General features: G+C 34.3%; 1 long non-coding RNA gene and 1 pseudogene across 3 annotated transcripts in view; both read left to right on the forward strand.

The window, feature by feature from the left end:
• Positions 1 to 13618, forward strand: part of LOC309801985 — a 96821-nt gene that overhangs the window by 49399 nt on the left and 33804 nt on the right. The window lies entirely within an intron of this gene.
• LOC309802252 (ankyrin repeat domain-containing protein 26-like) overlaps positions 1 to 13618 on the forward strand; it is a 51945-nt pseudogene that overhangs the window by 18892 nt on the left and 19435 nt on the right. The window contains exons 8-14 of the transcript XR_014296160.1: positions 813 to 1026; positions 2885 to 3068; positions 3679 to 3816; positions 6450 to 7406; positions 8794 to 8946; positions 11793 to 11863; positions 12205 to 12298. The product of XR_014296160.1 is annotated as an ankyrin repeat domain-containing protein 26-like (transcript). The remainder of the gene's footprint in view (positions 1 to 812; positions 1027 to 2884; positions 3069 to 3678; positions 3817 to 6449; positions 7407 to 8793; positions 8947 to 11792; positions 11864 to 12204; positions 12299 to 13618) is intronic.

The raw sequence follows: 13618 nt of genomic DNA on the forward strand, positions 1-13618 counted from the left end.
GGGCTTCAGTAATTGTGGCATGTGGGCTCAGTCGTTGTGGCACATGGGTTTAGTTGCTCCATGACATGTGGGAGGACCAGGGCTCAAACCTGTGTCTCCTGCATTGACAGGTGGATTCCTGACCACTGCTCCACCAGTGAAGTCCCTGACAATCTGCTTTTTAATTGAGGTTTTCAGACCATTTTCACTTAATGTGATTATTGATACAGTAGGTATGAATCTGTCATTATGCTGTTTGATTTCTGTTTATCCCATCTGTTCTTTGTTGCCCTTTTCTTTTTCTGCCATCTTTTAGATTAATCAAGTAATTTTTATGATGTAGTTTTATTTCTTTTTTGTTTTTTTGGTTTATTAACTGTAACTCTTTTGTTTCACTATTTTAGTGGTTGCTTTAGGGTTTACAGTATTTTACTTAGGGTTATCACAGTCCACCTTCAAGTAATATTGTACCACATCATATATAGGATAAGAATATTACAAAATAGTTTACTGCCACTTCTTCGCTCCTTGCCAGATCCTCCTGGATCTGTGGGATTGTAGTTTTCATTAAGTTTAGAAAGTTGTTGGCCATTCTTTTCTTCAAATATTTTTTTTCTGTTTCTTTCCTCCACCTCTTTGGGGCATTGTATATTTAGCCACTTGAATTCCTGGTCAGGGAATTAAGGTCCCGCATGCTGTGCAGCATGGCCAAAAATATATATATATATATATTTGTTCAATGTATGGATGAGTGAAGGTGAAAATGCACAGTGCTTTATACATAAAAATTACTCATATATTTCATTTCTATCTTTGTTTTCTTCCTAATGCAGATTCTGTTAGCTTATTGAAAATTCAGGATGCAGTTCCTTCATATGAAAGATTAATAGAACTTAAGAAATATTACTGTGAACTACTTACAGGAAAAAATAAAAAAATGGAAAGTAAGGTTACTGGGCTACCCAAGGAGCTATCAGAAACAAAAGAAATGAAATCACAGTTAGAGCATCAAAAAGTGGAGTGGGAACAAGTGCTCTGCAGCTTGAGGTATTGAACATCTTGGTTTTCAAGAAATATTTGAACTGTTTTTATTTACTGTAATACTACAGATGTGTATTTACTTTAATACTACGGGAAGTTTTATAATTGCTAACTTGCCTGCTTGGATTTTACAGGGGAGAAAACTTCATTAGTATTGTGGAGTATGAAATTCTTGGAAATAATAGAGCAAGTTCTTAACAGTGGATACTTCTACTAATAATTTAATGTATATATTTCCAAATCATCATTTTCATGGCCATACAGAAGTCCTCCATACGAAGCCTCATTTTTTTTGTAATATCTTTTCTTTAATTTTATTTTTTTATACAGCAGGTTCTTATTAGTTATCCATTTTATACATATTAGTGTATACATGTCAATCCCAAGCTCCAAGTTCATCCCACCCCCCTGCTTTCCCCCCTTGGTGTCTATACGTTTGTTCTCTACATCTGTGTCTCTATTTCTGCCTTGCAAACCAGTTTACCTGTACCATTTTTGTAGATTCCACATATATGTGTTAATATGCATATTTGTTTTTCTCTTTCTGACTTACTTCACTCTGTATGACAGTCCCTAGATCCAACCACGTCTCAACAAATGACCCAATTTCGTTCCTTTTTATGGCTGAGTAATATTCCATTGTATATATGTGCCACATCTTCTTTATCCATTCGTCTGTTGATGGGCATTTACATTGCTTCCATGACCTGGCTATTGTAAATAGTGCTTCAATGAACATTGGGGTGCTTGTGTCTTTTTGAATTATGGTCATTATTTGTTTAGCAAATTGAATGTCAGTTATTTTTCATTTTTCTGTATTATATTTAATGCTACAAGGAATGTCTCTTCTATAAATTCATTTCTACATTTCTGATTATTTATTTTGAATAAATTCTTTAATATTGTGTTATTTGGTTAAAGTATGAGAACTTTTTAAAAAGGTCTTTGATCCATGTTTCTAAATTGTTCTCCAGAAAGTTTATATTTCTTTATACTCCCACCCACAGAAGTATGAAATGGCCATTTTTCTCAAGATAAAATTTTTAAAAACATTTATGTAGTTTTATTCTTAACATATGCATGGATGAAATAAAAGGTAAAAATGGAAGGTGATTACTGAGTAGTTTATTCAATATCTCTTTCATACAGAGATAAAATTAGTTCACAGGTTTGTGCTGAAAGCACAGAATACTCTCTATTTAATTAATTTATATGGATCCTGCCTTACGGGATTTAAATTTATTTATTAAATAGATAATAATCAACAAGTTGAAAATGTTACAAAAGAAGAAACATAAAAAGTGTGGGGCAACAGATATTAGACTCCCTAGCCTAGTCTTGGATTACAGTGTCTGAAGATATATGTTCTGTAAAAGGCATCTGCAGATTTTATCTGGCACTGTAAGTCATTTAGGGGTACCTGTAGTATTTTATGAAGTTGAAATTTTATTTCTAGTGAACTTATAAACTTGTTTCTAAACAACAGCTTCTCTTTTTAACTAGTAACTAAATTATCTGTCTTAAAGGAGGAGTAATTATGACAGTGTGGAAAACAGGGTAATTTTCGGCCTAACTTCACTGAATAATTTCAAAATTTCTTTCCTACACTATTCACCAGAGTTACTCTTGACTAAAACTTACTTAAGTGGCAGAATGTTTTTTCATTGCTACTTTTCAAGTATATATATCTTTATGAAGAGATTGAAGCGAGGAATTAAAAATATGAGACCTAGAAAGGAAAAAAAAAAACTGGAGAACAGAAATTTCATTAGGATACTAAATCAGCAGGTGAAGAGCCAGATCATAAAATGAACTTTTTATTTTCTAACAAAACACATTTTAAGGTAAGCATATTTAACTGCAGATTCACCCTAAAACAAGAAAAAAAGAAGAGAAGAAATGCTGACAGGTTATATGAAAAAATTAGGGAGCAGTTAAGAAGAAAAGAAGAGCAATACAGTAAAGAAGTTGAAATGAAACAACAACTTGAACTCACTCTCAGAACACTAGACATGGAACTGAGGACTGTGAGAAATAATCTGAATCAGGTAAGTTAATCTTTGGTGAAAATTTCAAATTTCCAACAGTATTTCCTCAGTATTATTTGTAATATCTCTTTGATTTAATATATATTATTTAGGTTTAAAACAAATAAAAAGTGTTATCTCATCCTAAATATGAACTATGACATTTATAGCTTAAATTATTAATTTCTTGCCATTCTTAGCTTCTAATACATGCTCTGTGTATGTTTTCTGAATGGAGGAATGGAAGGTAAATTGAGCTTAATGATTAACATAATGATTGGCATTTTTGGTCCATTCGAAAGTAATATTCTTAATTCCAATCCATGTGTTAATTTTGGCTTTTTTGTGTTAAAATACAGGGTAAATTGCCTTGAGACTGTGATGGAACTAGTTAAATGCTTTGTAAAAAGATTTTCTTTCACAATACTATATCTCCCTGTATTTTTGCTCTGTGATAAGTTTAGCAGTCATTTAAATTAAAATCTTAAGTTATTCATGTGGGATAAATATCCTTGTGTTTATTTTAAAAGGCTACTTCCTTTTAACAGTTTTTTTTTAAATTCTGCTCTTAAGCTTTTGACTTTTTTTTTTAATGGTATGAGACCAAAAACCTCATGAAATGTGTCTCCAGGTTGTAGAAGAGCGAAATGACGCTCAGAGGCAGCTTTCTCGAGAGCAGAATGCCAGAATTTTACAAGATGGAATCCTGACCAGTCACCTTGCCAAACAAAAGGAGGTAGAAATGACTAATAAGGAAATCAATTCTGAGGTATTTTCTTTAATCATTTTCAAATATTTGTGTGTATGTATCTGTATATGTATATATTTTAAAAACCAATACTATACATCACAGACAGTGTAGAGGATATTTAAAACCTATTTAAGTATATTTTGGGGAGGGGGTTGACGTTTCTCACCCATTGGATATTTAATATTTTTAATTCAAACATAATTGAATTATATTTGATTAAATTTAATTCAAGTAGTATTTTTAATTCAAATCCATTTGTCTGCAACAGTCAAGCAGTGACATACAATAGCCTCATCCAAGGAGCAGCTTTTAATATTTTCCATAGGAACTGATGAACTTTTCATAATCTCAAAACTATTGCTACCATCTAGAAAAGTCTGCACCCTGATGGCGGTTTAGTCAGGGAAGACCATGTGTGCTCCACCATCGACCACACTACCCGACCAAATCCCAGCACTGAATACGTTCTTGCCCTCTGCTTTGGAGTGAACATGTCAATCACTATGCACCTCATCATTTTCAGTGTCTAAATCAGAGTCTGTTCTTGGCTTCACTGTCATTTCTTTAACCAGTACCCCATCAATGACATTTTCACATCACTTACAATTTTTCAGTATCATAAAAGCTGCAACATTAGTTGTAAAAATATATACATATATATATTTTTTGCAGTACGTGGGCCTCTCACTGTTGTAGCCTGTCCCATTGCGGAGCACAGGCTCCGGACGTGCAGGCTCAGCGGCCATGGCTCACGGGCCCAGCCGCTCCGCGGCATGTGGAATCTTCCCAAACCGGGGCACGAATTCATGTCCCCTGCATCGGCAGGCGGACTCAAAACCACTGTGCCACCGGGGAAGCCCGTAAAAACATTCTTCAGCACTTAAAAAAATTATTTCCTTAGAATAAACTTACAAAATTACCAAAAAAAAAAGAGAAAACCCCAAAACAAACAAACAAAGCAACATTATGGTTTTTGGCAGTGATTTCACTTCCTTGATAGATTAATAGAGAGGTTAGTTTATCCATTCCACTGATGGTAAGGAGGAAATGTATAGCCAGTTCAGAGACCATCTTTTGGATGTCATTCTTGTACTTGTGAGAAGATTAACACTTTGCTCCATGTGGTGTCCTATTTCAGTACAAGGAACTTTTGAAAATAGTGATAGATATGCCATAATATTTATTTAGTGATAATTTATTGATAAGTATTTTATTTTTAGTGAAACAGTTCATTGTATTTCCCCCTACCTTACTATTTTAAGCATTATGAAGAGAGAATAAAAGTTATTGCAGCAGCGAATAATCTCACGATTTTCTAAGATCTCTATAAATTTTACCTTATTTACCACTAGTGTATGCACCATAGTGAAATATAAGGCTCATTGCATATTTATATGTTTGTACTAGAGAACTAGCTGTGGTTTGGTGTAAGAGGACTCATAGTAAAGTCAGAAGACCTACAGAAAAGCCTGCAGCTTGCTTGTATTTTTGACTTCCTCATTTCCAGGACTGTCATAGCTAAATGAGTTAATTGATGTTTGTAGAAGTGCTTAGTACAGTTATCAGTAGATGTGATTCTTGTAACTGACTATAAAAATATTAGAAAGGTAGAATATTTATGGAATATTCTCAGGACTATATAAATATTAGAAACATAGAATATTTATGGAATATTCTCAGGAAAAAAAATTTTACGAAATTTAATCTGTCGAAATATATACAGAGCTAAGGCTTTTACTATGGGGTAGCTGTATAGGTTAGAGAGCAGATGTAATTTTTTTTTAAGCTAGCAGGTGGTATTTTAGTTTATTTTTTATTGAAGTATAGTTGATTTACAATACTGTGTTATTTTCAGGTATACAGCACAGTGATTCAGTTTATATATATATATATATATATATATATATATATATATATATATATATATCTACCTTTGTAGATTCTTTTTCCAAATATTGAGTGTAGTTCCCTGTGCTACACAGTAGGTCATTGTGGGTTATCTGTTTTTTATATAGTAGTGTGTATATATTAATCCCAACCTCCTAATGAATCCCTCCCCCCTTTCCCCTTCAGTAACCATAAGTTTGTTTTCTACGTCTGTGAGTCTCTTTCTGTTTTGTAAATAAGTTTATTTGTATCCTTTTTTAAGATTCCATGTATAAGCGATATCATATGATATTTGTCTTTCTGTCTGGCTTACTTCGCTCAGTATGATACTCTCTAGGTCCATCCATGTTGCTGCAAATGGCATTATTTCATTCTGTTTTTATGGCAGAGTAGTATTCCACTGTATAAATATATCACATCAGATGCAATTTTTAAGTGTAGTCAGATTTATTAATCTTTTATTTTAAGCCTTCTGGGTTTGTTATAATTTAGAGAAAGGCCTTTCCAATTCTGAGCTTCTTAAGAATTCTCCTGTGGTTTGTTTTTTACTTTCGTGGGTTCATTGTCTTCAATTAAATTTTTGAACTTTTGAAGATTTCTGCTTGTAAGAAGTCTGAGGTTTGTATCCAACCTTATTTTTTCCAGTTGGATATCCACTTATTGCAGCCTTTTCATTGTATCAACATATAGGTTAGTCTTTCAGAGGAAATCATGAAATGTCAATTTATTGAGTACTAGCTAAAAATCTCCTTTATTTCACTTAGGTGTCCGATAGTCCTGAAAAAGAAAAAGATCTGTTACATAAAAACCACATGTTGCAGGATGAAGTTGCCATGCTAAGACTGGAAATCGACACAATAAAATGTCAGAACCAGGAAAAGGAAAAGAAATATGTTGAGGACATTGAAATTGTGAAAGAAAAGAATGATGATCTTCAAAAGACAATAAAACTGAATGAGGAAACATTAACAAAGACAATATTCCAATATACTGGACAGCTTAATGTTCTGACAGCTGAGAATACAATGCTAAACTCTAAGCTGGAGAATGAAAAACAAAGCAAAGAAAGACTGGAAACAGAAGTGGAATCCTACCGTTCTAGACTGGCTGCTGCGATACATGATCACCATCAAAGTCAGACATCAAAAAGAGACCTGGAACTTGCCTTCCAGAGAGCAAGAGATGAGTGGTTACGCTTGCAGGACAAAATGAATTTTGATGTGTCTAACCTGAAAGATAACAATGAGATGCTTTCCCAGCAACTTTCTCAAGCTGAAAGTAAATTCAGTAGCCTAAAAACCAAGTTCCGTCACACGAGGGATGCTCTCAGAGAAAAGACTTTGGTGTTAGAACGTGTACAGAGAGACCTAAGCCAAGCACAGTGTCAAAAGAAGGAACTTGAACACATGTATCAAAGCGAACAAGGCAAAGTGAATAAATACATTGGAAAGCAGGAATCCTTAGAAGAGAGATTATCTCAACTCCAGAGTGAAAACATATTGCTCAGACAGCAACTGGATGATGCGCAAAACAAAGCCGACAGTAGAGAGAAGACAGTAATTAACATCCAAGACCAGTTTCAGGAGATTGTGAAAAAACTTCAAGCTGAAAGTGAAAAACAAGGTCTGATGCTGGAGGAAAGGAACAAGGAGTTAATCAATGAATGTAATCATTTAAAAGAGAGAATGTATCAGTATGAAAATGAGAAAACAGAAAGAGAAGTAAGTATCCAAGAAGAGAAATAATTCTCAGACTTCCTGAAAGAAAATTCAAAGTGATTTTGATTATGGCTAAATGTTGAATCTAGTTGAATAGAAATAATATATAGACTATAAATCTATAGACTGTAAATCAGCCTAAAAGCATACCTTGTATCCAGCAAATAAAGAATTAGACCTGAGAGGTGCTTTACTTTGAGTAGAGACATTGTGTCACCTATGAAATTTTAAGAGATTAAGTTATAAATTGTTAATGGGTATAGACAGGTATTAGTAATTTACTCTTCTACTGCTAAGCTAATAATTTTAATCTTTATGTCACCACATTTTAGTATCATGAGGAAGCAGATAAATGAAACGCTCAGATCTAAAATGAATTATTTTGAAATTAAGGTTCAGTTGTGTGTATTACCTTGACAGTCAATTCCAGATTTCCCAAATGAACTGATGTGTCGATGCCATATCTCATAGTACTTTTCCTTCAGTAGCTTGTCATAACTTTTTAGTTCATATAATTTTATTTTTATTCATGTCAATTTGAATTAATTTGGGAAATAGTTCAGCCTCAAACCATGTATTCTTATGACCTCTCAACTCTTTAAAGGCATCTACTTTTCATTATAATTTGGGATTAAAGTAGTGAGCTTTAGCAAAACTATACTTGATTTAATCTTCCCACTTCTATTTATAATTTACTTGGAACATTTTTACAAATAATTTGCTCATAATTCTCATTTCAAGGCTCAGTTACTATCATTTGGATATAAATCTGTCCAATACAAAGAGAATTGTAGCTCTCTGTGACTTATTAATTTGGCATTGGACTCCCATTTTCAGACTAGTGAGGGGTGGCAGATTCATGAGTAGCAGGAATAGGATGGGGGACAGGGTCATAGGGGCTGCTATCGGGAGGCAGAGGGAGGCCCTGAAGGTCTCATTTTAATTCTAGGAATTAAAATGGCAATGACCTCATTTTAATTCTGAGATAGGAATCTATTGAGCACTGGATTGAATATGTGAGGATCTCTGAAGTTAATGGAAGCCTCCAGTAGAGAAGAGGGAAGATGTTCCCACCACTCGTCCCACCTACACACCCATTTCTTTCTGAGACTTGAGGAGGTCCTCAAGCTCAGCAAATTGATCGGGAAGGGCGGGGAGTGGATAGTGGGACTGAATCCATTGTCTAAGTAACTTAATAGCGATAAGGCCGGAGGGTAACACCTTCTGTGTCTTAAACCAAATTCAGTGAGCAGGAAGGTGCACATACAAGAAGGAGACAAATTGATGTCTCTGGTGATAGTTTTCAAAGTACATAGGTTGGAGTTATCTATTATTAACATAACTTAATAATAAGGTAATTTATAAAATCAGTGACAGAGTATCTTATTAGGCACTTGTGAGACAACTTCAACAAGAACTGGCTGATACCCTAAAAAAGCAATCTATGTCAGAGGCTTCACTGGAGGCCACGTCACGTTATCGTACTAATTTAGAAGATGAGGCACAGGATTTAAAGAAAAAATTACGTCAAGTCACAAGTCAGGTATGTATGAAATTTAACGTGTCAATACTTAATGTATAGGATAAAGTGTTTTAGGACACTAATTTTCATGGACGGCTTTCTTTTGTATTTTCGTTACTAGTAAATTTATTACAATTTTGTTATCTTTATAATGCACTTGTTTCTTAAACTCTGACTTTCATCCTGCCGTTTGCATTATATATTTTTTCTTACAATATTTACCCTTAGGAAAGTTGAGAATTGTGCGTGATTCCTCACAGAAGTTGAGAGACTTTTTTTTTCTATTAAACAGTATTTTTTAGTGATATCTCTACTACCATGATGAAGCAAGCCAGATAAAATCAGAGGATAATGTTTAATGGAATGTTCCATAAAATTGTCATTTTTCATCTTCACTTTCATGAATGGATGTAGTATCTGTGTGTATTTATTTCATGGATTTCAGAATAACGTGTGCAGAAAGGTCATTATACAAACCAGTTGAAGTTAGGCATTGCCTTCATTTTCTTTTCATTTTAGATATATTGTAAAACCATAGAGATACTCAGATCGTGTGTAGTATGTACACCCAAAATAGAAAATTAAGAAAATTATCTAGATCCTGCCATTGTATTTTTAAGAAAACTATTGAGATAATTCACATATCATATAATTCACCCATTTAAAATGTGTAGTTCAATCTCTCCTTGTATATTCAGAGAGTCGTGCACTTGGCATCAATTATAGAGCATCTCCATCACCCCCAAAGGAAAACTCTGCATCCCTTAGCCATCACCCATGGCCCCCATCTCCCTCAGCCCCAGCAACCACCAGTCTAATCTCTGTCTCTGTAGATGTGCCTATTCTGGGTATTTCATATAAATGGAATCACACAGTATGTGGTCCTTTGTGATTAGCTTTTCTCATTTGATGTAACATTTTCGAGGTTCATCCATGTTATAGCGCATATCAGTACTTCCATTTCTGTATATTGTCGAACAGCACGTTATGTGGCTAAGTCGTTCATCCATTCATCAGTTGATGGGCCTTTGGGTTATTTCCACCTTTGGGCTGTTAATAATGCTGCTGTGAACAGTCATTTACAAGTTACTGTGTGGACATAATTCTTATCTCCCTGCTGTTGGGTTTTATCCTCTGAGTTAATTGGCTGATTTCACCTTTTCTTGGCCTTTACTCATGCTGTCCTTTCTGTCTTTAAAGTTTCTTTTCCTCCTGCCTAATCCTCCATTTATTCAGACCTGGCCCCCAGTCTTCTCCATGAAGCTCTCTCTCTGACTATCCTAGCTCTCATTGACCCTGTCATCTAGTCTGTGAAGAAGAGTTTAGCCTTTAATTTTACACTGTTTTAATTTTTTTCATGAGAGAGAATCTTGTCTAAGTATAAATTTGTCTAACAGGGAATATTTATTGATATGCATGGCACCTGTCTTGCATAAATTGAAAATATTTTAGCTTAACAGTTGCTAGGATACAATTAAGTCCTTTATACCATACCAATAACTTTTTCTTGGAGATATTGATATAATCTTTTATTAAAATGTATTTTAAGCAATTAAATATACAATTAAAAGCTCTTAATCTAATGGAGGAGAATTGTTCAATTAAATGCTCTATTTTTTTTTCCCTCACTCTGGAAAAAAAATCTAAATTTGCCTTCCTTCATTATGCAGCCAGAACTGGGGATTTTCACATTGATAGCATTTCACCAACTGTAAAACTCTGTGGATAGCTTCTCCAATATCCATACCACATAACCTTAATTTTCTCATCCGAGTACTTTCTAGACATAACCAGTTGCTGGGAGTGAATTGATTCAGAACTTTGATTTAGCAATAGGGTGATATTTCCATGCCAGTGACATAACCCTTCCTCTGATGGTCATATAAGTTATGTACCACTCAATCCAGGAGTTGCTATTTGCATATTAATCCATGATCACTGCCCACTGAGTAGTACAGAGAGGAAGTAAGTTATAAATTATTATAAGTGGAAAAAAGGACTAGTGGAATCAGTGAAAGTTTTTGAAGTACTGGGCACATACATTCTGGTCCTCATGCTCCCTGTTTACTGCCAATTTCAATGGTATGGAGAATGATTTCAGTGTGACTTGTACAGGAGACCACTTCTGTTGGCATGCCATCTGCCTAAAATATCAAATTGTTTAGAACATAAAATACAGCAATAGTAATAATTCTGATTGTAAACACTTAGCATTTACTATGTGCCACGTACTTCTCTAAATACGTTATGTACACCCCCCCCCCAATTTAATCTTCCCGACATCCCAGTGAGGTCAGTGCTATTATTATCTTCATTTTACGGCTGGAGAAACTGAGACACAGAAAATTTAAGTAATTTGCTCAAGGACATACAGCAAATAAGTGGTGGAATTGGGACTCAGACCCACGCATTCTGGCTCCTGTGTAGATACTACCTCTCACACTAGTCCCTGAAGCATCTGGTTGTCACCAACAGTAGTGTGTAGTGTGAACGTTCATAATCACTGAAAGAGCTGTGGTCATTCACATATGTGGATATTTAAAATTATAGTTGGTATAGAGCGTGGAGTAAAAAATATAAATGTCTTTCCCCATTTGGCCAATTTATAAATTTGTGTATTTATTTGATAAAATATAATTTAAAGCATGAATGATGTTGTGGTTTAGTACGAGAAGTCAGTAACTTGTAAAGGGCCAGATAGTAAATATTTTAGGCTTTGTGGTTCACAAGGTGTCTGTTGTAGCAACTCAACTCTGCTGTTGCAGCAGGAAAGTAGCCATAAACAATATGCAGATGAAAGACATAAAAACAGATGATGGCGGATTTGCTAGATTATCAGTAATTTAAAAAAAATTTTCTCCTTTTAGTTGCAAGAAGCACAGGATCGATGTACAGAGGCCATGAGATGTGCTGAGAAGACGCAGGATCACATCCAAAAGTACAATTTAAAGCAGCACAGAAAATAACTTAAGTATAAGTATAGAGCAGATAAGCAGTATAGTATGAGAATTATATCAGTTATGACAATAAATACATCATTGTAAAGCTGGGTAAACATTTCAGCTTTGAGCTATTTTGAAATGCATAATTTTTCTCCATTATTTCTAAATTTTTCACATTATCCACAGAACACAACTAGAAAACGGCACAATTGCCAAATCATCTACTTTTCAAAATTCTTAGAACGTATGTAATTGAACCTGCAGGTGTTTGTTCAGAAACTGTGTGGTATTTTAAAATCTATGTGTGAGAGTAATTATTTTAAAATATGCATTTTAGGCTTGAAATTGAAAATGCCAAGTTAAAAGTTACAGTCAAAAAGCAAGTGAACAAAACTGAAGAGCTTCAGAAAAACCTGTTAAGTACAAGTTCAGTAAGTCAATCTCTTAATTTCTGTCATGCTGAAAAGGAATTTTAATTTTTTTACTAGTAATATATAAGAATATTTTGGACACTATGAAAAGTCTCATTGATAAAAGAGTTTATTTTTATATTGATACTACTTGCTACTGGTAGCATAATTCCTCTTTATAGAGGAAGTTGACTGAAATAATAAAATTGATTTTTATAGTAAGACTTTAATTAAAAAGATGGTGACAGTCCAAAAGCAATATTTTATATATACCACATTTTGTTTATTCATTCATCTGTCAATGAACACTGTGATTTTTCCACCTTCTGGCTATTGTTAATAATGCTGCTATGAACAGTGGTACACAAATATCTGTTTGAGTCCAGAAATTTGAGTAATGATTTGATCTAGAATTCTGAACTTCCCTTGTAATCTAAACCCTCCAGTGCTATTTTGAGAATGAATTACTTTTAACGTTGTAGTTCATTTTCTTTATCAAGAAGGAATACTAGGTCACTATGCAAGCATTTTTCTGAAAGGAATGTATTTTTTCCTTTCTTGGATTTTATTTTACTTTATTTTTTAAAGATTTTTTTGATGTGGACCATTCTTCAAGTCTTTATTGAATTTGATACAATACTGCTTCTGTTTTATGTTTTGGTTTTTTGGCCAGGAGGCATGTGGGATCTTAACTCCCTGACCAGGGATCAAACTTCCTGCATTGGAAGGCAAAGTCTTAACCACTGGACCTCCAGGGAAGTCCCCCTTTTTTCTTTAAAAAAAGAAAAGAGATGCCAGTTTAAAAGTAGAAATGGCTGCTCAATCAGGGCCTTACATAGTAACAGGTGCTCCTAGCATGGCAAGTTCAGGAACAATTTTTCTCCCAGACACTTGAGTTAATCAGCCTTTCAAAGGTGTAACAGCCAGTCTCAGAAAAGACTGATGTGTAATCCAGGATTCCAATTTATCAATGTATAGTGAAAGCTATGTAACTATTTACCAAGCAGAAAGGTTGGTAAAATCTCCTGCCGTTTATACTCTCCTTTGTAGGGGAAGCTACCTATGATTTAAAAATCAGAAGATTCTATTGTGAACCCTAAGTTGGAGGGATGAGGTAGATGCACCTACCAACTCGTTTCTTTCCATCACAATAGTTAGATTCATGCAGTGTCATTATACAGATATACCTGTCAGGGGGACTAGAACATTCTATTGACTGGCCCTTCTTGTGTTCAAAGAAACATTGAAAATTATTTTTTCTAGACTTGATATGCATTAGTCACATTGTATTAGCATACTTTTCATACAAGTGACAATACAATATGTTGACAAAAGGAGTGT

Source organism: Mesoplodon mirus (genome assembly GCF_964341445.2).
Source record: "Mesoplodon mirus genome assembly, chromosome: 4".
Lineage (NCBI taxonomy): Eukaryota > Metazoa > Chordata > Mammalia > Artiodactyla > Ziphiidae > Mesoplodon > Mesoplodon mirus.